This window comes from Phyllostomus discolor, chromosome 13 (genome assembly GCF_004126475.2).
Source record: "Phyllostomus discolor isolate MPI-MPIP mPhyDis1 chromosome 13, mPhyDis1.pri.v3, whole genome shotgun sequence".
Taxonomy (NCBI): domain Eukaryota; kingdom Metazoa; phylum Chordata; class Mammalia; order Chiroptera; family Phyllostomidae; genus Phyllostomus; species Phyllostomus discolor.
The window spans coordinates 2,027,089-2,048,472 of record NC_040915.2 but is presented as its reverse complement, the minus strand read 5'-3'; positions in this window follow the sequence as shown (position 1 = coordinate 2,048,472).

Here is a 21,384-nt window from a genome sequence, read left to right as displayed (position 1 = left end):
CTCAGTACTTTCGACTGCTGTATAAGATATCACTTCTTTGTTTTCATTGATTAAATAAAATTTGGATATCCTTTTTTCCTCTCAAAAAACTACTTTTTAATCGTTGAATAAAATATTGTTTACATCAAAATAAGTTAAACAACTTTGTCTCCCTAGGTTTACCAGCCGCTCGTGAAAGGGGCAGTGGGGGGCAGTTGGAGCATCTGCGCTGCACTCACGCAACGGTCGTTCGAACAGACGGAAAGTGAAAATAAATTATGTATTTAATTCAGCTGAAATTCTACAGATCACCCCAGAAAACGTTCATGAGCTTTGAAGACACATGTGAGGTGACCTTCAGTTTTAAGGAAATTTATTCAATTAACCATTTCCATCCAGTTAAATCGAATGGGAACAATTCAAAAGAATTGTAATCTGTAGTTGAAATTCTAGATTTTTCTAAATAGAATATGATTTAGAAATGTGACACATGTAAATATAAAGTGATTCGGTTTTTAAATGAAATACTTTCTGCTGTTTCCTGTTTCATGCTTTTGATTCCTAGGTAAGCTTTAAACTGATTCGGGAAAGTAGTTACAAAATTGTTTTTACTTGATTTGCTGACCTGGGAGACAGGAAGCAAAAAACAGAGGGCTGAGAGACAGAGAGAAAGATGACAAAAACATAGTAATTTCCCTCTTGTTGTTGGCTGTTTTGATCTTCCTACAACCCTATTTTTCTCTCACAGAGCAGATATACCACAATGGCCTCTGAACTGGAATGCAAAGCATTTTAGCCTAAAAGCAATTTATCTAACTAGACTTTACAATTACAACGTCACTTTGAAATGTAAACCAAAAGGCTTTTCAAACATCACTTTTCCTACACGGAAATAAAAGGGATGAGAGCAGACTACAAACTTTGACATTTGACTGCATTTATAACCCTGACGCACTGGCTAAACATTTTGTTAATGGTGAGCTCCAGTTTAAATAAATGACAAAGGTATGTCCCAGACTTGGGTTTTTCTTAACTTAAACTCTATTTACATTTAATTCGTTACATTTCTCTCTTTCACATCATGTTCCAAAAAGAAAATATTTAATTAACTCCCAAATTAATAATTCCAATGAGCAGAGCTCTAAACTTTGCAGCTCAAATATAGAAGGAGTAAAAGTTCAATTAAATCAGTAGCTGAGGTCTGTATTTTATTTGTTCCTCTTCCTTCCTTATTTGGTGCTCAGAGAATTTAAAAAAACATTCAACCAGCTCTTCTTTTTTTTGAATGAGACCTTAACTAAAGCAATCATTTCCACCTATTAGTTCAGTTCCACTTGTATTATTAAACTGCATCCTATGAGAGGGCGACATTAGAACCATTGTACACAGACTGTTCAAAGACTTTTTGAAACACACTCACCGCTGTCTGAAAACCCTTCTCAGGAGAACATGCACACACGGAACGAACACTGGGATTAAGCAGTTACAGGAGGTATCTGAAGGGCACTATGAGAATATCTGGGAAGGAGAAGCAATTATTAGTTCAGAAAATTTTTTAAATAAATTTTCAATTTTTGTATTATTTTTAAAGATTTTATTTATTTACTTTTAGAGAGGGGTAAGGGAGGGAGAAAGAGAGGGAGAGAGACATCAACGTGTGGTCATTTATTGTACACCCCCCACTGGGGATCTGGTCTGTGCAACCCAGGCATGTGCCCTGACTGGGAAGTGAACCAGCAACCCTTTGGTTCACAGGCCGGTGCTCAATCCATTGAGCCACACCAGCCAGGGAGCTATGAATTTTTTAAAGATGATTTATTTATTTATTTTTAGAGCAAGGGGAAGGGAGGGAAAAAGAGAGGGAGAGAAACATGATGTGAGAAACATCATTGGTTGCCTCTCCATGTGCCTGACTGGGACTTGAACCTGCAACCCAGGCAAGTGTTCTGAGCAGAAATTGAACAGGTGACCACTCACTTTGCGGAGGACACCCAATGCACTGAGCCACAGGTCAGGGGCTTTTTAAAAATTAAAAAATATATGTTTATTGATTTTTAAGGGAGGGAGGGAGATAGAGAAGATAGAGATGAGAGAGAGAGAGAGGCAGAGAGAGAAGAGAGAAACACTGATGTGAGAATCAGCAATTCGTTGCCTCCCATTCATGCTCAGTCAGGAATTGAACCTGCAGCCTAGGTGTGTGTCTTGGCCAGGAACCCAATCTGCAGTTTTTTGGTGCATGGGAGATCCTCCAACCTGTGCAGCCACCTGGCCAGGGCACTTTGGGAAATCCTGTCAGTCTTTTTTTTAGGGAATGCCTGGTATGCTGGCTTTTAAAGAAGGGTGGTCAGGGCTGGACAAGAACTATGGGGGATAAGAAAGTGCAGAAAGAGCTGTGAGAATAACTTAAAGCAGGGAGCATCCTGAGGACAAAAAGTGGATTTGGTCCGGAGCTCTTCATTCTCCTACCATCCGGTTTTTCCTCTCCTTTTCCACATCCTCCTGCAGTGAGTGGTGAGGCAGCCATACGGCATTCTGCACCCCTCCCCCAGTATCTGTGCTCATGGTTCACAGAAAGAGGTTGTGTGGGGGCCGCACGAATCTGAAGCTCTTGGCATTGTGCAGGTTTTTTGGGGTGACAATGAGAATATGTTCAGTTGCTCTGTTTCTCCTCAATGTTCTCCGAGTTCTTTGGCCAAAGTTGGGGCCTGGGACTGGTTTTGCCTCCAGCAAACAGCTCGAAGACAAGGCTCGGGCAGTGAGTGACACAGCTTGTTTTCACAGCCCGGTTGTCTTACAGAACCTGTTCTGCAGGCTTCCCCATCTCAGTTTTATGAATAAGTGCATTGGAAAAACATAAATCAATTCTGTAACATTTGTTTTTTTAAATTCTGCCAAGAATAATGGGATCTTTCTCCCTTCTAGGGGAGAAATAGAGCAAAGAAGATATTCATCACACAGTTTGAATGAAAGATGATTGGTAGGTTAATTAATTTCCTTTCACAAAGAAATTTGGACTTTGTTGTTAGACTATTCTATTTGGAACGAGATTTGCACAAGTCACTGAACCATTGATTTGACTATAAAAGTTATTTTAAAATAACTTTTCATTTTTATGTTGTTGATTCAATATTGTTAGGACAAGAAATAAACTATATACTTCATCACTTGTACTGTGAAGTTTGTATAAAAAGAATACATCAAAGGTACACATGCAGCATTAAGAAAATAGACCCTGCAAACTCCCTTTCTCCCTGTGAAAATTTTCAACACGTTCCTTTTAGTCAGATCACCCTACAAGCATCAACTTTAAGTGTTAATAGATGTATAGATCATGTTAAATTTGGGATAAGTGCATATGTTTATTGTATGTTCACATACACCTCTGCATCAGTGAGTTTTTCCACCTGGGCTCTATGTATAAGGGAACACTTAGCCTGACCGGTTTGGCTCAGTTGGTTGGTTGGGTATCAAGCTGCAAAGTGAAAGGTCGCCAGTTCAATTCCTGGTCAGGGCACATGCCTGGATTGTGAGTTTGGTCCCTGGTAGGAGAGGCAACTGACTGATGTTTCTCTCTTATATCGATGTTTTTCTCCCTCTCCTTCTCCTTTCCTTTTCTTCTCTCGAAGAAAAATAAACTCTTTTTTTTTAAAAGAAAACACTTAGAATTCATTGCTTTGTTGTTAATTTTCCCATTTCTGCTGTGTCAGGAGGTCTCACAGGACCTTCATGAGAGGGAGGCACTCGGTAAGTGTTGGTCGCTAGCAGCGCTGTAACATGAGACACCTCACAGTAACGGATGGACTTTCAAGAAGTCCTCACAAGCCTATTTCACTGTCTTACATGCAAGTACCACGTGGGCTGACAACATTACCATTGCATTATCTTGGACAAGAATGTTTCGTGCTCACTTTTTAATCTCTTCTGTAAATGATCTAGAGTTCTTCCATGAAGTTTCCCAACACTGGCTAGTAAAGTCCATTCCATCTTCCCACCTACAGCGCAACATCGGTCATTGTGATATTTAGACAAAATACTGCACATTTTCGAATATATACTTCAGCTTCGACAACTATCCTCCAAAAGTCTACCAAGTTTTATCTCTAGCCCCACCAACTTCACAACCATCCCAGCTGGTTTGGATGGAAATCGCCATTTGCATAGACTATTCCTGGTTTTAGCACTGAAAGCTCCAATTTTCAAGAAACCTCTCAATCCTGTGCAAACCAGTATACTTGGTCCCCATAGGTATTCTGTCACTTCTCTAAATACTTAAAAGGAGGTATGCCTTAAAGATAAGGAATCTTTTCTTTTTAAAGCAATATCATCAGCACACCTAAAAGTCCTCACCTTCATCAAATACACCATCAGTGTTTCCTTTTTCTAATTGTCATATATTTTTAAACAACTTGTTTTTCAGATTAGGGTCCAACTGCGGTGCACAAGTTGTGATTGGCTGATATGTTTCTGAAACTATTTTAGTTGTATTATTTTGTTTTGTTTTTGGTCTATGGAGCCTCCCCCTCCCACCCCCTTCCCTCCTTCCTTCCCATCCTCGTTATTGAAAAAAGAGTTGTTTGTCTTGGACGTTACTCTCAGGCTGCATTTCGCTGATTGTGTTCTCACGGTGCAGTTTAAGGAGTCCCACTGACCCTTATTTATCTTGTAAATTTCTAATTAAATGTAGAGTCTTGGCCACGTTCAAGTTGTGGTTGGTAGGAAGAGGACAGGACTGCACATGGTGTGTGCTTCCATTGTCCATCCGCAGGGACATCCATGTCTGTCTGACTGCAGGCACCAGCTAATATTGCTGGGACTCACAGGGGGTCTTAGGTATTTAGTTCTGGCAGTTCAACAGAAAGATATTTCACGTGTACTTGAAAACGACCTAGACCCTGCATAATTACCGTTCATTCCATCTACTATTCCCCATTTCTAACTGGAATCCAAAGATGGAAATTGTCTCATTTTGTTTCCATGTAGTTCTAACTCAGGTGTACGAAAGTAATCCTTTTTCTTAAGTGTATTATCACTTTAAAATGGAATTCTTAAGGCTAAAAACACCCGCTCACATACAAAGTTACACTAGTGTAGAGAGAGCTGAAAAAAGGCATTTCAGAACAAGGCCTTGCATTTGTGCCCCTTTGAATAACACCTCATAAACAGTCCTTCAGGGGACTTGTTTATTTATTTATAGGAATATTTTATTTACTAGTGATGTTAATCACTTTGGTATATTGTAAGCATTACAAATATTTTTCCTGGTGTTTATTGTTTTATTTCTTTAAGGTGATTTGGGCTTTTAGAAGTTTTCAATTTGGATATTGCTATCAATATTATTCTATTTTTCAATTTTTTATTTTTTTATTTTTTCCATCACCAATTATTTCCCCTATATCTTCTTCCACCTCCACTCACCCTCCTCTGCACACCCCCCTGCAATCACCACACAGTTGTCCGTGTCCTTGAGTTCTTTCTTTTTTTTCTTTTTCCCTCAGTCCCTCCAACTCCCACACCCCACCCCCCCCACAAGCCGTCCGCCTGCTCTCTATCTATGGGTCTGTCTCCACTTTGCTCATTAGTGCAGTTTGTTCATTAGCTCCCACATGTGAGTGAAATCATATGGTACTTGGGGACTGGTAATTGTTTAGAGATTGAGGTTTTCTAAATCATGCTTAGTTTCTGTAAGCAAGTTTAATAAATTTAAACAGTGTATTAGTGTATGGAGTAGCACATGGACGAAAATTTTAGTTCCTCTATCCCTCAAGAAATGCTAAAGTACCTGATTCATTAACTTAATGAGGTTACATTAATCATTTGGAGCAAACACCGGCACTAAAGGCAAAGGGCCAAAGGAGGAAATCGCTGATGGCAAGCGGGTTTAATCGTGAGCGCTGCTCACATCTGTGGGTAGTGAGACCTGAAATACGATTCCGCGAATATTTCTCACACTGCATTCATCTGGATGTAGGGAGAAAGGAAACTCTGATTAATTAATAATATCAACCACAGGTTTAAGAGAAGGGAGTGGTGGTACACTTGCCATTTATTTGCTGATCCTTTCCAAAACCAGGTCTTTACCAAGCTTTATCTTAATCATTTAAGTCGGTTTCCAAAAATTACCACCATATGCTAGTGCAGTGAGGAATGTAAGCAAGTATGGCAGTAGCTTTATCATCCTGTATGAATTAACCTTAAAGTACAGCATAAATGCCAGGTGGTACAGCTTGATGCCTTCTAAAATTTTTGATGAGAATTATGTGATACATTGTAGTAATGCTTCGTGGCCATCATAAGTTGAGAGAATTCTTACCTAGGAAATATTCAGGTCATTATATGGGTACATCTTGAAAAAATTAAGTCCACTTCATTATAGTGAACGCATAAAACAAGCCAACAGGAATCTTAATTACTGGGCTATATCTCATGCGAATGTCGAGAAAGCTCCCAAACGAGGTATCATTAAAACTACCAGAGTCAGAATAATCAGACCTCAGAAAAGGTGGGGACTGGCTAGTTTCTCAATATCTGAAGTAAGCCTACGAGCTGTTTCCTCGGGATTGGAAGCCTACCAGTCTCCGTCCTGCTGACATGTATCAGGTGTGCTTTCTGCGTCTTCACGTGTACATCTTCATCGTGGGCTCATGTTCTTCTACCAAGCCAATAATGGCGCTCCTTCCTGTGGAGTCCTTTTAGCCTTGGGCTCACACCTGGATTCTGTTTACCCCTCGGATACCTGCTGGTCTCTTTCTTCTCTCTCTCACTTTCTGTTCCCACTACCAAGCAAATAACCTCTGGCTATTTATTTACAGTTCAGTTTACAAAGAAAGGAAGTTCATAATTCTTGTGCAGCTTTTTCCAGGCTATGGACTGACTGCTCTCGAGTTACAGGTTGGCCATCATGAAATTGTGTTCAGCTGGAGGGACAGCACCCTTACTGTCATGTCGACTAATCCAACAGCAAATTCTGAGGCTCCGTAGGATGTACATTTACCTTTCAGAATACTGAATTCTATTGCGAAATGCGAACAGGTCTATAGTTTTATAAAACACAGATGAAAATTTTACATGTTTAAAGTCTAAATAAATATAGGCAAAGAGCTTGTTAGACATAGGCAGAGCTTATAGAATGTGTTTAATAAATATAAGTGCTTAGTAGTATAATCATATTTTAAAATATATTTTATTGATTGTGTTATTACAGTTGTCCCATTTTCCCCTTCACTCCCCTCCGCCCTGTGCACCCTCTCCCACCCACATTCCCCCCCTTTAGTTCATGTCCATGTGTCATACATATTAAGTCTTTGGCTTCTACATTTCCTATACTATTCTTAACCTCCCTATTTTCTACCTATCATCTATGCTACTTATTCCCTGCACATTTTCCCCCTTTCTCCCCCTTCTGCTCCCCTGTTGATAACCCTCCACGTGAGCTCCATTTCTGTGGTTCTGTTCCTGTTCTAGTTGTTTACTTAGTTTGCTTTTGTTTTTGTTTTAGGTGTGGTTGTTCATAACTGTGAGTTTGTTGTCATTTTACTGTTCATATTTCTTATCTTCTTTTTCTTAAATCTCTTTAACATTTCATATAATAAGGGCTTGGTAATGATGAACTCCTTTAACTTGATCTTATCTGAGAAGCACTTTATCTGCCCTTCCATTCTAAATGTAAGCTTTGCTGGATAGAGCAATCTTGGATGTAGATCCTTGCCTTTCATGACTTGGAATATTTCTTTCCAGCCCCTTCTTGCCTGCAAGGTCTCTTTTGAGAAATCAGCTGACAGTCTTATGGGAACTTCTTTGCAGGTAACTGTCCCTTTTTCTCTTGCTGCTTCTCAGATTCTCTCCTTCTCTTTAATTTTGAGTAATGTAATTATTATGTGCCTTGGTGTGTTCCCCCTTGGGTCCAACTTCTTTGGGGACCCTCTGAGTTTCCTGGACTTCCTGAAAGTCTATTTCCTTTGCCAGATTGGGGAAGTTCTCCTGTAGTATTTGTTCAAATTAGTTTTCAATTTCTTGCTCTTCCTCTTCTCCTTTTTGTAGTCCTATAATTCGGATGTTGGAATATTTAAAGATGTCCTGGAGGTTCCTAAGCCTCTTCTCCTTTTTTTTTTTTTTTGAATTCTTATTTTTTCATTCTGTTGTGGTTGAATGTTTCTTTCTTCCTTTTGGTCCACACCATAGATTAGAGTCCCAGTTTCCTTCCCATCACTATTGTTTCCCTGTACATTTTCCTTTACTTCACCTAGTATATCCTTCATTTTTTCATCTAATTTACAACCATATTCAACCAATTCTGTGAGCATCCTGATTACCAGTGTTTTGAACTGTGTATCTGATAGGTTGGCTATCTCTTCATTGCTTAGTTATTTTTCTGGAGCTTTGATCTGTTCTTTCATTTGGGCTATTTTGTTTTTGTCTTGATGCCCTGTTATGTAGCGAGGGGTAGAGCCTTAGGTGTTCACCAGGGCAGGGCAACCCAGTCACTGTGTTGTGATGCTATATGTGGGGCAGGGTTCCAAGAAGGAACAATGGCACTTGTTCCGCTCTCTGCCAGCTTCCAGTCACTTCCCCCGCTTCCCACAAGCAAATTGGGCCCTTCTGGTGCTGATTCCTGTGTGGGTGGGCTTGTGTACATTCTAGGACCCTGTGGGTCTCTCCAACGGACTCTCCTGTGACATTGGGAGTTTCTCCTGCTGCTGCCTCAACCCCCACAGGTGTTTTCAGTCAGAGATTTGAGGCTTTATTTCCCTGCTGGGACCTTGGGTTGTGGGTCAGTCTTGCCCCCCAGTTGTCACTCCTGGTTTATCTGCGCACAAGTGTGGGATCGCCCAGTCCACCACCTGCCATCTGGCCTCCAGGTGGACCAAACTGTGTGAGTATTTCTTCTTTAACTCCTTGGTTGTTGGACTTTCATGCAGTTGGAATTTCTGTCAGTTCTGGTTCCTTTTTGTTTTTAAATTGTTATTGTCCTTCTTTTGATTATTTGAGGAGGCACTGTGTGTTTATCTCCATCTCCACCTTGGCTGGAAGTCCAGTAGTACTGTAATCTTAAACATCAAAAGGAGTGGACAATGCTCCCTTATAAGAATATATCATATTTTCTTTATCTACTCATCTGCCAATGGACATTTGTGTTGTTTCCAAATCTCGGTGATTGTAAATAATGGTGCAGTAAATATGGGAAGGCAGATCTTAGTCTGGGATCTTGATTTCAATTCCTTTGGATAAGTACCCAGAAGTGGGACCGTGGGGTCATGAGGTAGTTCTGTTTTTCATTTTTGAGGAGCCTCCATCCTGTTGTCCACAGTGGCTGCCCCAGTCTGCATTCCCACCCACAGCACACGAGAGCCGAGTTCTCCACACCCTTGCCAGCCCTTGTCTATTTGCGACAACATAGATGACTCAAAGGACATTGTGCTAAGTGGAATAAGTTGGTCACAGAAGGACCAATACTGCATGACTCCACTTACATGAGGTACCTAAAACCATCAGACTCACAGAAGCAGAGAACAGAACGATAGGGCAGTGGGGCATGGGGAGGTCTTCACTGGGCACAGAGCTCCCGCCCCACAGGATGAATGCAAACTAGATATCTGCATACTACATAGTGTCTATAGTTAGCGATACCATACTCTACGGTTCAAATTGGTTAGGAGGCTAAATCTCAGGCTGTGTTGTTATAAAACAATGACAACAAAAGAAGTATGAGGACACTTTTAAGGGTGATGAATGTGGCCATTACCTTGATTGTGGTGATGGCTTCATGGGCATCTGTCCAAACTCATCACATTGTATGCATTAAGTATGTGCAGCTTGGGTATCAATTATACCTCAGTAAAGACAGAATAACAAAGAAAACAATGAACAAATCAAAAGATACCTAACATTCATGAGCTGTACAAAGCACGTGGTTTTCATGAACACTTCATTTGGTCACCGAGGGCTGCCACACCATCCACCCAAGAACTACAGGTAAAACCCAAGTCTGTTCAGGAAGCTAACTGATACACTACTGCTCTGACCAGGTGCCCTTGTCCCCATGGCTCTGCAATAAAAAAGTTTGTGTCATTGGTCTGGTCTTTCTGTTCTGTGACCTCTGGGATAACCTTCTTGGTACTGTACTTGGAGGCACCTTGGATCAAGGTAATTTCTCTTGTAACATTGGGCTTGCCTGTGACTCATACATAAAGTGTCTTCACTTTAGGTTTATTGCTTAGTGTTAACTAAATGGAGTATCATACTCAGAAGAAATAAAGTAAGAGTCTACTGGAAACCAGAGGGAGAGCATCGGAAAGAAAGGCATTTAATGCTCATCTCTTCATATTCTTTTCCGTATGAACCAGGGAAAAAAACCTTACAACTAGTGGTGTGTAAGCTGTCTGTTCCATCACTAAGTATGATACGGCCTCTCATCAGGATCTCATTCTCTTACTCATTTAAATCGAATCCATCAGCATTTGCACTATCCAAACATTTATACCTCAACAATGTGATTACTCAAATTCGACTGGTGAACCCAACTGTTTTTACCACCCCATTGTTCATAGAACTGTTTTTCCTCGGGTCTCATAGCTTAAAAAAAAAAAACCACATGGATTATCAGCATCTCTCCTTTTTCTAGTATATACTTGCAGTTATCCTTAAAGTTGGAACTGATATTGTAATGACTGCCTGTGGTTTCTATATGTTCCGTATTAGTTTTCTATGGATGCTGTAACAGATGACCGCCAAGTTGGTGGTGTATAACAACATATTTATCGTAGAGTTAGGTCAGCTAGAAGTCCTACACAGGCCTTGCTGGGCCACATCACAGTCTCTGCAGGGTCGTGTTCTTTTCTGGATGAGGCATGGGCTCTGGGGCAGGTCCGAGCTTGGGCTGCGGAATCCAGTCGGCCTTCATGGCGCTGGAGGCGTCGGGTGGGAAAGAGGCTGTCTAGAGTTTATGGAAAGCTCCACTGGCAGAATCTCAATGAAGACCTGTGTGGCTGTGGAGTATAGTCATGCCATCTGCAATGGGCACTACACATCTTTTGAGAAATAACTGCTGCATGTTAGTGGGTCTTTTTGGAGATAGAGGCCCTGATGATGGGACATTGAGAAGTACTCTGGGGTAAGCTAGCGCATACCCAAACACGAGGTGTCACTATAGAACTGTGAAGCCGCTGGGATGCCGAGGGTACCCATAGCAGCACCAAACTTAAAACCCAGACTGATATTCGACTAGATTAACACCAACCCCCACAAGAAAGGTGCAGAAGTGAAAAAGGTATGCTCATCTTCAAACATAAGGTAAGTTTGCTTCCGAATCTTACATGTCTGGCCTCCAACAAAAATTACAAGGCTTTTGAAAAGTCAAGAGTAAGTACAGTCTGAAGATGGAAAGTAATTATCAGAACCAGCTTCAGATACGAGCTAGATGCTGGGACTGATGCGGAATTTAAAATAAGTAGGAATAGCAGGTCAAAGGCTCTAATAGAAAACTCAGATGACATGCAAGCATAGATGGGTAACTTCAGCACGGGGCAGGACACTATAGGAAAGAATCAAATCAAATGGACATACTAGAAATCAAAAACACAGTAACAGAAATGACGATGCTTTCTTTTTACTTCATTTCTAGAGCTCTGAAAACAAAATGCACTTGTGATTCAGCTCCTTGTCTTATACTTCTGCCAGCACCAGGACTCAGACTGACTTGACCTCTCAAGTGCTTTAAACTCCCTTGTATCTCTTTTGGATTGCTCGAGTAATGAAATGAATAAAAACAAGCACACGCAATAGACAGTTATTTGTGAGTGTAAATGTTTCTTTAAATGGATTGTATTAGATTTAATAAAAACAATTGAATTAACTTCCACATTAAAGCCTCTCCTTTTCAAAGGATTAATTTAGGTGCAAAGATGAGAAAGACCTTTGGGTCTGAAAGAATGCTACTTATTCTAGCAATTTCTGCGCATCAGACAAGCATGCAACCTTTCAGGCAGCAACCATTTTTTATTTCAACTTAGACTAAACTTCCCAGGGAGTTCCACTAAATTGAATTGTTCTATGGAAACACAACACTGTGTATGATGTAAAACAGCCCCCGAAATTCACTAAATTGCTTTTTCATTAAGCTGTATTTTTAAAAGTAGAAATGATCAGTTTAACATTTCTCCTTAGCATAACACACCTAAAGCAAGATCAAGAAAATCTTGACTGACAATACAATTAGTGTTCTGTTGCCTCGTGCTATTAAAAAATAATCATCCAAATTCTCCCCACATGTACTGCTGTTAATAGTACTGTGTACTGCTTGTGGAGTGCTGACAGTGAGCAGACACAGCCTCCAGCCCAGGGGCTTACGGGGACGTAGCAGCCAAGGAAATCTGAATAACTACGCCGGTAGGTGTGAGGCTTTGGAGCTCATGTCCATCTGTACCTCTCTCTTCCTCTTCATTTCTCTTGAGAAACCCTGTACATAAAATAAATATATTACTGGAATACTTTTGCAGGTTTCTTGTAGTTTACATTAAACAAGTCACGTGTTAATTCATAACATATAAATATATATCATTTAAGTGGAGGATGTTTCATGTATTAATAATCACTTGAGAATACTGTAAGTCCATGAAAGCTTTTCACAGAGGATTTGAGATTAAATCCATAAATATCTGTAATCTAATAAAATATATTTTTTAAAATTTCAGTTCTAGCTCATTTGCTTTTTATTAAAGTCCAAGGTACCATTACGTGGTTTGGTATTCCATAAAGGAAAACCTGGTCAAACGAAGTACTATGTTATCATCAGTATTTCCAGGTGGTTGTTTATAATCAAGGAGCAATGTCAGTAAACCCACGGAAAGCCCATCCCTGGGGTTTATACTTTGCCAAGGCCCGTTCCTCTGGCGTGGAGATTCCCAGGTCACTTAAAGCTGTCTAAGGTCCTGAATGACCCAAGGGTAGATTTCTTCGTGAGGTCCTGCTTTGCCCTTAACATCTTCTAGGATGTGAACAGCACTAGCAAGATCATTTAACCGTCTGCGTGCCTGCAAAGCAGCATCAGGGATTCGAGATTCTAGAGCCAGATCATAACCAACAAGGGTGTTCATTCCTTTACGCAGTTCCCAGGCATCATTATCTGGCTGATTGAAGTATGTTGCCCGGCGAGCATGAGATTCCTCATCTGTCTCAGGTGGCCTGTGGGAGTAGCCGTGAGCTGACGGACAGTGGCGGCAGGACCCTGGGGCGAGACGCGGTGCAGAAGGCCTCAAGACTGGCCCCGCTACAGAACAGTGGCAGCGAAGCTGGTTGTCTAATAAAAATATTTTAATTACTGAAATTCTCTTTTCTCATTTTCAGAGAAGGAAAGCTATTTTAGTTTGATAACAAACAAAGCGAAAAAGAAAAAAAGAAGGAAGACCTGTTAACTACACACTATTTATTCACAACTCTTTGATGTCATTGTTTTTTCCAATAGTTTTTCTATATTGTAGTTAAATCTTTATAAGTGAATTTTGTTCTAAAGCAAGATTTCCTTACGAAATTTAAAAAAAGCTTTTGAAGTAATCTCAAATATAAATATATTTTATATATATACATTAAGTCTTTTATTTAGGCATATAAATAGAGCATAGCATTTCATATTGAATATTTGGAAATCACGAGTTTCATGTGATGTGAATTAACTGTTTAGACCAACAGAAATACATTGTTTCCTTCACAGACGAGAACGACACCATTTTCATTAAGCATTTTAAAACAAAAATCAAGATCTCGCACATCTATGGGTGCTTTGGAGATGAAAAACCAGTGTATAACCCATCTTGAAGTTTTATAAGAGTTTATTTATCCTGAGATAACATTTGAAAGACTTTTCAGAAACAGGAAGACATATGTTTCTGGTTCTAATTTAAATAGTCATATGATATGTGACCTTAATGTAGCAAGAGGTATTCTGGCCAGGGTAGTTTCTCCTATGGATCAAGTGTATTTTTGTTAAATTGTAAAAATTTAAAACAAATGTCTCCCAAGCTGAAAAAAAAACCTCAAGGGCATCATCAGTCATAGGTTTAAAACACATGCCCAAATAATTAACAGCTAAATCATAGTAGAAAAAAAATAAGAGCTTTTCCTGAACAATTTGTGGCAGTATTTAAAGTCTTCTCTTAGAATGCAATTGTTCTAGAATGACCGATTTTCTCTGTATGCTTTCCCTCAATAAACATTAATGACTCAATTATGTAAAAGTAGAAATAAAGCAAAACAGAGGAGCATCGAGCACTTTGAATGTGATGCTTTTCCCTTAAATGTTCTTTAGTCGGTCCTTAAAAAGTTGCAGAGAATTAAAGGACACACACACACACAAAAACATTCCGAGGAGTTTTTCTCTGTGCGGCTCTGGTACACCTAGCATTCATTCACATTCCTACGACATACATAGTTCGACAGTTCGCTGCGTGCTCTGCCGCCCCTTTGTGCATATTCATACAAGAACACACAAACACTGTCGATCGGAGAGACTACTATGCATGTTGTGTTATGACTGACTTAAAACATTTTTACAGTGCGGACTATAGTGTGTTCCTTTTCACAGATCAGTAGAAGGTCGGTGCTTTTGAAAAGTAATTGAGACTATGCCATAGGAAGGTGTGCTGTGAATTATTCAATCACTTGCCCAGCCACAGGCACTGAGGCTTTCCTGCACCTGAGTCTCACTTCAGCCAGTGGTGACAGACGTCCCTGGGTGGCAGCCCTGGGTTCCTCGGCTGCTCTCTCCCTGAGATACAGGGTCCCGGCAGAAGTAACGCCTGCTCGAGTGTGGTCGGTAGGGAAATAGTACGGGTGTAACAATTTCTAGTTTGAATTTGAACATTCCACCTAAAATGTCATAGGGTGTGCTGGAGTGTGATGTTGTTTGTTTCAGAATTACATGCTTGTGATTTTGTAATAAAATATTTTGTAGTGAAAAGGGGTGTTATTTGTGCTGGACCCTGTAGATTTCTTTGAGGGGGTGTTGATGGTCAACCGAATGTGCTGCTTTCATTTTGCCCAAGATGCCGAATTTCACTTCCAAAGAGGGCTTAGCACACACGCGCAGAGGTGAGGCTAAGGCTGTTTCTGCCGCTCACACTTCACTTGCTCGCTCTTATCACTCTTTTTATTTGGGGGTGTGTGTGCAAAAAAAGTCCTAACAGGATCTTTTTATAATAATCTGCATTACTCTCCCTAGTGGCGAAGGTGAGCAACTCTTTCATGTGACTGTTTCGCATTTGAATTTCCTCTTCTCTCAATGACTGACTCTGTTACCCATTTTCCTTTCTGACGGCTGGTCTTCTCTTAAAAGTAATTTATAAGGACTCTTTTTATGTTAGAGACATTAACCCTTTGTCTATGTGTTTTTGACTTTTTAAAATATATTTTGTACTATACACTATTTTAAAAAGACAAAGTCAAATATCTTTTCCTTTATGACTTTTAGCATTTCTATATTATTTCAAAAGGCTTACTTAACCAAAGTGTATTCAAATGTTCCCCTGTAATGTTCGCTATTTTTCCAAATAATTCCCTATTTTCGCCTATATTATTTTCCAAATAATTCCCTACTTTTGCTGCTGCCGTATTAGAGAACCCGCAGAGTTAGAGGCCTGGTCAGCTCTGACGGGCCTCACTCACTAGTGATGGGAATGCGGAGGCAAAGGCTGGCTGATGTCCTCAGAGAGGGCCGGTTTGCACAGGCCAGGACTGAGCCCCTCTTTCACGGGGGGCGGGGGGGGTGGTGGTGTGGAGCAGCATTCACATGGGACACAAATGTCTTCCACTCTAGGAAGTCCTTGACTTCCACTTCCAGAAGCTCATGCACATCATTCTCAGGCAGGCGTCTTTCTCCCCAGGCCTTTAGTGACACGCCTTCCTAGATTCTTACCACCTTGGCGAACTGTCGACCACCTTGCCTGATCGCCAGAGAAACTTCACGCCAGGCCTTTATTCAGTGGCGGACAATTCAGCTGCTGTCCTTCAGGACAGCTCCGGAGGGCGGGCTGTCATCTTGCAGCTGTCTGCTTGCGGTCGGTGCCAGCAAATCACACAGAGAAACCTGTGGCCCAGGGCTTAATTTATTCCCTTGGAGTTGTCAGCTGCTCTTAGAAAACTTCCCATGAAAAACAGGTAAGGTCTGTGGGAGCAACTTCAGTGAAAGTAGAATCAGCATGCACATATTTTGGGAGAAGTTGTACGAAAAATGGGGTTTGGGACCTGTGTAGGTGTTACCCTGCTGATGCGAGTTCCAGTCTATGAGATGGTCTCCAGGCAAGTGCGGCTGGTTCCCTTTCTCCCTCCCACTCTCCCTTGCTCCTTCCTTCCTTCCTACCTTGTTCCTCTCCCCCACCTGTGAGCAAATGTTTACTAAACAACGGTTGCGTAGTAGGTATCAGTCCAGAACCTGGGAAGAGAGGTGGACAGGCAGAGCATGCCTCTCTTCCTGGCGGTAGCATTCCAGGATAGTCCTGATTCAAGACGGGCGGCTTGGTTTCCGCGGTTGGCTCCTGCTCCGCTGTCAGTGTTCCGTCTCAGTCATGGCCTAGGAGAATGCCAAGAGCTTTTGTAAAGAAGGGACTAGTAATTTGTAGAAGAGGGCCTGGCAATGCTCCAGAATTTTTAGGGTCTCCATTTTGATTTTCTATCCATATTTGCCACTGCCCCGTACAGGGGTGGGGTAACACACGCTTGCCCGATGCCGCTCTCAGTTCCGCGTTCTGTGGGGAAGAGAGGCAGAGCTGTCCGCACCCCAACGAGACCGGACAGATAAACTCTGCACCACACTCAGTGTGTGTCATCACACGTTGGTGGTCGACTAGTAAGTACATCAGAAAGGTCAACTCACTAGAGGTGTGTGTTTCTCCTAAACTCAAAGAACCCACAAAGTGTTTGTCTTATTGGTGGAGGTGCAAGGTACAGCAAAGCATTTCTTTAGTTTGTAAGGGGGATTCTGATTGCCTCATATCACTGGACTCTCAGAAACTTCACTGAGGTGGTGGGCCTTTAGTCTCCCACTCTTTAATATATGTGCTTTTCCTCAGCACTGGCTACATCATGCTCTCTGTGTTCTATCACTGTTGTTACCAATTTAATGGACAAGCATTATGTCCTTGTGGGAAAAGAAACTTTAATGTCCCTGTGGACTAACTTATGGAAACATTAGAGAGTAGATATCACGCAGGAGGAAGCTGTACTTTGATCTTTTCCAGGTAAAAACAAATTGTTTCCGTTGATTTCCATTTACAGGGATAAAGGGAAAGCTTTGACCAAATCAACAGCCGCTTATTTATTGTCAGAGGCTACATTTATTTGTCTAAGTAAAAAAACACATCTAGAATAGCAGCTTAAATAGATCAAACATACAATACTCATTTATTATTTTCCAGGGCCTGTTATCTGCACGAGTGATTTAAGTAAGAATATATATAAAAGTCACCACTTTGCACCTCCTAAGTCTCTCATAGAGGCATTAATTCCTACAGTTTCACAGTAATTCAGAATTACTTTGATATACAATTTTGGTTCGGAGGGGGAGTTCCAGTGCTTTCCATTCAGTGTCTGTGGTGATAGCTGTTACCCTGCACGTCTGGAAATCCGTGTGGGAGATCAGCCAGTTCCATACAGAAATACTGATCGGTTGCTTCTCACACGCCTCCAACTGGGGATCTGGCCCACAACCTAGGCATGTGCCCTGACCAGGAATCGAATCAATGACCTTTCGGTTTGCAGGATGATGCCTGACCCACTGAGCCACACCAGACAAGGTTCCCTTTATTGTTAAGTGAAATTCCACTACAAAGATACAGAAAACATTGTCATCCACTCACCAGTTGGTGGACATATGGGTTTTTCCAGGTTGGGACTATTACTAATTAAGCTGATGTGAAAGTTCCAGTAGTATTTTGTAGACACATGTCCACAAAATGTATTCATTTCTCTTGGTAAAAATATCTAGGAAATGGGTTATTGGTTGTATTAAAAAATGTAAGAAGCTGTCATTTTTCTTTCTCAAAGTGGCTGTGTTTTGTGTTCACATCAGAAATGCATGAGAATTCCAGTTGTTCCATGTCCTAGCAAACATTTAGTGCAGTAGATATTTGAAATTTCCTCACCCTAATGGGTTTGTAGCATTATCTACCTGTGGTTTTAATTTGCACTTAATGTTTATTTCTCTAGTTACTAATAACATTGGATATCCATATGTAAAAATGCAAACCTTTACCTTATCTCACCTCATCTACCCAAATTAAGCCAAAATGGATCAGAGACCTACGTGGAAGAGGAAAAACTTTTAAAGCTTCTAGAAGAAAATTTAAGAGAAAAGCATTTGATCTTGTGTTATGCCAGAATTTCTTAAATAGCAAATAAAAAGGACAAACTGTATAGAATAAGTGTAAACATTAGACTTTAAATTAATAAGTTAGAAAAATTAAAAAGTTTGCCTTTCATAGGACATTGTTTAATAAATAACAATGCAAGCCACAGACTAGAAAAAACTTAAAGTTGACAAAATATACATCTGCTAAAGCATTCTCTATCTCTCTCTCCTGGTTTTTATATATTTTCATAAGAAATTTGCTGTCATTATTATCTTTGTTTCTTCACATAATGCATCTTTTTTACTCTGGCTGCTTTTTAGATTTTTAAAAAAATTTCTCTTTGGTTTTTAGCAATTTAAGATATATGTTGGCAAAGTTTCAAGGTATGCCCTGATTGCATATACATTTGTAGTTTTCATCAAATTTGGACAATTTTCAGCCATTTTTTTCAAATAGTTTTTCTTCTTGCATTTCCCCTCTCCTCCAAGCCTCTGTTTGCTCACGTGTTGGATGCTCATTATCCCTCAGTTCACAGCGTTCAAGTCATTCCTCATTTTTTTTTCCTTTCTGTACTTCACTTGGCATAGTTTCTGCTGCTTTGTCTTCAAGTTCACTAACCTATTTTTTCCTGAAGCGTCTAATCTGCTTTCAATTCTACCCGGTGTGTTTTCACTTGAAATATTGTATTTTTTTATCTCTAGAATTTCCAGTTGGGTCCGTCCTTCCTTCCTTCCTTCCTTCCTTCCTTCCTTCCTTCCTTCCTTCCCCCCTCTTTCCCTCCCTCCCTCCATTCCTTCCTTCCTTCCTTTTCTCCTTCATTCCTTCTTTCTTCGTAATCCTCACCTGAATCCTCAGGTGAAGATTTTTTATTGATTTTTAGAGAGGAGGAAGGCAGGGGGGAGAGAGAGAGAGAGAAACACTGATGTTAGAGAAAAACATTGATTGGTTGCCTCCCTTAAGTGCCCAGACTGAGTTTCAAACCCACAACCTAGGTATGTGCACTCACTGGGGATCAAACCTGCAAGCTTTTGGCGTATGCGACAATGGCTCCAACCAGTTGGGCCCTTTATAAGTCCCTCCTCATCAGGTCCATCCTTCCTCTATTTTCTTGTACAGCAGTCTTTCTGCAACAGGTGTTTTAATGGTTTTTGTTGGCTTAGTCTGTTACCTCTGTCATGTCTAGATCTATTTTTATTACTTGAATTTTTCTTTTCGTTAAGGTAATATTGTTCTGCTTTTGCATGCCTGAAATTTTTTATGGGATGCCAGATAATGAGAATTTTACATCTTTGCTGTTTATTATTATTACTACTCCTTTTAAATGCAATGGACTTTGTTCTGCTAGGCAATTATGATACTTGGAATCAAATGGATCATTTTCTGGCTTACTTTTAAGCCTTGTTGAAATGGGTTCAAATCAATTTTAATTATAAGGCTAATTTAGCCCCTCCAAGGAGATAGTTTTCTAGAAGCACTATCAAATGGTCCTTTCATTATGGGGTCCTTCCATGAGCTGGGGAAACTCATGGCACTCACAGCATTGGTTGGCCTGATGCTTTCTGCCTTTCCCTCAGACTGGGGTTAGTTTTTCACATGCATGCACAGATCCAGACACAGACAATTGACTTCAGAGTTCACTGAGCAAGCATTCACAGTTCTCTCCTTCTCTCTCTCTCTCTCTCTCTCTCTCTCTCTCTCTCTCTCTATATATATATATATATATATATATATATATATGTATATATATCTCGGAATTTTAAGAGTGTGTCCACAAATTCTTTGATTATTCCTCCCATCGAATGGTGGAATTTTATTGTCTCCCTGTGAGTGTGAGTTGGACTGAGTGACCCATGTCTGACAAATAGATTATGGCAGCAGTGATGGCATGCCGCTTCTGTGGTTAGGTTATAAAAATGTTGTGCCTTTCCCTTGCGTGGAGTCTCTTGCTCCCTCTTGGGTAGCTGCTCCAAGGGAAGCTGGAACCTTCTGGCCCAGTCCAGTTGTCAGTGGTTGCAGCCTGTGGATCTGACCAACAGCTTGAGTGAAGCCTTATGAGAAACCTGGAGGCAGGATTACTCGGATACACCCTTCCAGAATTCTGACCTCTGAGAGAGACTGTGTGAGATAAAAACCGTTTATTGCTTTAAGATGCTGGCTTTTGAGGTAATTTGTTATGTTGCAATAGCTAACTAATTTGCATTTTGATACCTCAAAGTAGGTGTTGCTGTAACAACTTCAGTTGTGAGAGTGGTTTGGAGCAGGTTATTGAGCACTGAGGGCAGTACTAGTAAGAGCCCGAAGGACCTTGAAAAGCTTCTTTTAAATTGTACTTTGGATAATTTCGTACAACACTGACAGATATTTCCTGAGTCCTTCATCCAATTTTCACCAATGATAATGTCTTATATAACTGTAGTCCATATCAACAGCAGGATATTGACATCGGTACAATATTATTAAGCGAACTATAGACCTCACTTGGATTTCACTGATTGCGTGTGTGTGTGTGTCGCCCTATAGAGTGTTATGCATAGATTTGTGTAACCACATTATGATTAAGAGAGAACTGTTTCATCATCACAATGAAACTCCTTACATTTCTTGATAGATACCAGTAGATACTCCTCCAAAACCTGGCCACTGGCAGGCACTGATATGTTGTCTATCACTATATTTCTATCATTTCAAGAATGAGATGTAAATGGAATCATGCAGCATGTAATCTTTTGAGATTGATCTTTTTCATTCAGCGCAATATCTCTGTGATCCATTCAACAGTTCATTTAATGTATGAGTTCCATTTGATTCACAACTTTGTCACTATGTGGAATTTTCAGTATTTTGTATTTCAGCCATTCTAATAGGTATGCATTGGTATTCAATCATCATTTTAGTTTGCATTTATCCACAAATGATGCTTACTATCTTTTCATGTGCTTATTGTTTCTGAATATACTTGCTTTTTCAGTCTTTGCTCATTTTTAACTAATTAGATTTCTTGTTCTCTTAGTAATAAGTTCAAAGATTTTTAAAAAATATTCTCAATATAAGTCTTTTCTCAGCTATATTTTAA